The sequence below is a fragment of the Panthera leo genome, chromosome C1, assembly GCF_018350215.1.
Source record: "Panthera leo isolate Ple1 chromosome C1, P.leo_Ple1_pat1.1, whole genome shotgun sequence".
NCBI lineage: Eukaryota > Metazoa > Chordata > Mammalia > Carnivora > Felidae > Panthera > Panthera leo.
Window position 1 is genome coordinate 87,175,209 of NC_056686.1, and position 3,820 is coordinate 87,179,028.

Here is a 3,820-nt window from a genome sequence, read left to right on the forward strand (position 1 = left end):
AAAATATTAAGCTAGACATTTTTAGTTAATTGAAAAAGGCTGAGTAGGGTTAGTGTGAAAGAAATTCCCCCACAGTCACAGACTAGGATAACATAGTCAAAGTTATGTCTTTGCAGAGTGTTTTCTCTAGGAACCCCACCAGGTGCTTGGGCAATATCAGGGAGAAATCCGAAACAAATCAACAAAACCAAAAAACAACTTTCTTCATGGTTCTTGCTGGGGTTGCAGAATGATAGCCACTGCCAAAACTCTACCCAGACCCTCTCTCTCTCTATCTCCATTGAAATAAAAGGTTTTTCTGCAGAGGATTTTGTGAGTAGGAAGACAACCAAATTCGTAGACCAGGTGCAGAGTGGAAATTCATTGCAACTGAAGGTGGGAACTGGTTGCTGTCATTCCCATCTGAGATGCATCCCAAAATTTTTAATCTTCAGGAGTTAGGGCCTCAAAATTGTAAACTAAGGGCACTAGTGGAGAAGCACTGCAGTTAATGAGGGAAACAAGGAATTTTTAAAAAATGTTTCTACTTTGAGAAGGAGCTAGAGAATGTGCTAGCCCTAGCTTTGCATCTGGAGAAGAGATCAGATACTTAAAAAGGGCACATGCCTGAGATCAAGGTTCATAGTGTCTGCTTAAGACTAAGGCTTATCAGAGCATCAAATACCCCTACCAACTCCCTATCAACAAGCTGACATTCATCTAGTACAACTAACAGTGGGAGACACCTGTGAGAACTGCAAGACACAGGCTTTCTCTGGGGGGAAGTGCAAAGGAAAATTCAAAACTAAGTGGAGAGACAAACAAAAGATATCACTAATGGAATCTAGACTCCGATGCACTGAGGATAACCAAAACAACAACAAACCCAGCCCTACATCACAACCAAGTGAGGTTCATCCCAGGAATGCAAGGCTTGTTCAATATTGAAAAAAAATGTTGTTGTTTTTTTTTTTTACCATGTTAACAGAGTAACTAAATAAGAAAAAAAATTATTGTAGCAATAGATGAAGAAAAAAGCATTTGGAAAAATCAGACATCTGTTCCTGATAAAGGCTCTCAACAAACTAGAAGCAGGGTACTTTCTTAATCTCATAAAGAACATCAACAAATCCTCCAGCTAATATCATATTTAATAGTGAGAGACTACTTTCTGCCTCAGATCAAGAATAAGGCAAGGGTATCTCCTCCCCCTACTCATATTCAATGTTATGTTGGTTTGCTAATGAGATAGATTTTCAATAAGGCAAAAGGAAAAAGGAAAATAAAGAGCATATAAATTAGAAAAAGAGAAGCAGTAAAGCTACATCTATTTGCAGAAGATACGATAGGCAAAATATATGATTGTCTATACAGATAATCACAAAGAATCTAAAAAACGGCTCCTAAACTTTAAATATGTGCAATTCATTTTATGTCAATATTTTTTAAATGGCTTTAAAAATTGCAAGCCAACAAAGCATATTGATTTGCCATATGGAGTCATTTGATAATGACTCCTTAAATATTAAAATATGCTTCCTAAAATCCCAGCCAGTTCCTACTGTAGTCACCTGCCTCCTCTTTCCTTTCAACATGACAGACAGCTCTATGTCCTTCACCAAAGACTTCCTAGAGGGTGGAGTGGCCGCAGTAGACCTCCAAGACATAGTAGAGCCCATCCATTGGGTCAAGCTGCTGCTGCAAGTGCACAGTGCCCACAGGCAAATCACTGCAGATAAGCAGTACAAGGGCATTATAAACTGCGTGGTTCATATCCCCATGGAGCAGGGAGTCCCGTGCTTCCAGCGTGGTAACCTGCCCAATGGCATCAAATACTTCCCCACCCAGGCTCTCAACTTTGCCTTCAAAGATACATACAAACAGAGCTTCCTGGGTGGTGTGGACAAGAGAACCCAGTTTTGGCACTACTTTGCAGGGAATCTGGCATCAAGTGGTGCTGCTGCAGCCCCATCCTTGTGTTTTGTGTATCCTCTTGATTTTGTCTATACCCATCTAACAGTTGATGTGGGCAAAGCTGGAGCTGAAAAGAAATCCCAAGGCCTCAGTGACTGCCAGGTTAAGGACTACAAATCTGGTGGGATGAGGGGCCCGTACTAGGTTTTAATGTATCTATTCAGGGTATTACCTACCAAGCTGCCTACTTCAGTGTCTAGGACACTGCAAAGGGAACACTTCCAAATCCCAAGGATATTCACATCTTCATCAGCTGGATAATAATACAATCCATCACAATGGATGCCGGGTTGATTTCCTGTCCATCTGACACTGTTCACTGCCATATGATGGTGCAGTCAGGGCACAAAGGAGGTGACATCGTGTACACAGGCAGGCTTGAAGGCTGGTGGGATATTTCTTGCAGTGAAGGAGCTGAAGCTTTTTTTGAGGGTGTATGGTCCAGTGTCCTCAGAGGCATGGGTGATGCTTTGGTGCCTAACTTGTATGATGAAATCAAGTTCACGGAAGTTAATTCCAAGTTTTTCCCCCTGTGAACAGGCATGTTGTATTATGTAACATACCTAGAGCATTCTTGACAGACTATTGGCTATCTGTCAGTGGCAACTATTTACTGGTTGAAAATGGGGAGCAATAATATTCATCTGACAGGTTTTCTCTTAAAGCTATTTCTATGATGATGACGCTCAATTATATTTTTTATTTCAGTCACTCCTGATAAGTAAATTTGAAGAAATAAAAAATACCTGAAATTTTAAAATACCTCTGAAAAACAACTACTTTTACTTTTTTCATAAAAAATATTGATCCATTTTTTTTTTTCAAACAAGGGACAGATTCCAAAATTCTTTGTAACTAATTCATTAAAATGGTACGATTAGGTCCCAGGAATATACTTATCTTATTTTCTTTTGAAAGGGCCTGGTATTTAACTAAAGACACTATCACCCTATGAAGGCAAACATTTAAAATGGAAAGTTCTCAACTATATTTCAATTCTTTTTTACACAATTTTATTTCAGTATAATCTTCTTTTTTAAATAATGGCCCTAAATTTCCTTATTAACTTTCTCAGAATGTCATTGATTTCAGTAATCTCGTATTTATTTGTGTACAGATTTTTCTTTGGCTTTATCTTACTATTAATTTTAACTATTACGTTACTTGCATACCACCTGTTATAATCGTTTCACTATGATTTAGTCCCTTTTCCATTTAGCACTGGGAGTAACTTTGTGTTTAGTGCTCTAACCTTTTAGTGAAACCTTCTACCATAATTCACCTACGGGTATGAAGTAGCTAAGAAATCAGCTTTATATTTAAATATCCAAATTACTTAAAAGAACATCAATGGGGTTGCTTTAGATCATGTGTCCCATATAGACATTGCCAATTTTCCTAACCAATAATATTAGTTTGTAAAGGTCTGCATTTCTTAAGAGAAATTGTTACTAAGTAATGTTTACATCTTCTTAAAACTATTTCAATACTACTACTTCGAATGTTTTCACTCAATAGCTCTCCTAGGGCTCTCTGAACTTTCTAGTAGAATATAGAAACACTTAATTTTTTTTAAAAAGTAGCTGAATAGGGGCACCTGGGTGGCTCAGTCAGTTAAGCATCTGACTTTGGCTCAAGTCATGATACCATGGTCAGTGGGTTCCAGCTCTGCATCGGGCTCTTGTGCTGACAGCTCAGAGCCTGGAGGCTGCTTTGGATTCTGTGTGTCCCTCTCTCTCTGCCCCTCCCCCCACCTCTCTCTCTCTCTCTCTCTCTCTCTCTCTCTGTCTTTCTCTTTCTTTCTCTCTCTCTCTCTCTCTCTCTCTCTCAAAGATTAATAAACATTAAACAGATTTTTTAAGTAGCT

The 3,820-nt window shown here is 38.7% G+C and overlaps 1 pseudogene; it reads left to right on the top strand.

The window, feature by feature from the left end:
* Nucleotides 1-1,572: 1,572 nt before the first annotated feature.
* On the top strand, nucleotides 1,573-2,489 carry LOC122225935 (annotated as a pseudogene).
* The last annotated feature ends 1,331 nt before the right edge of the window (nucleotides 2,490-3,820 follow it).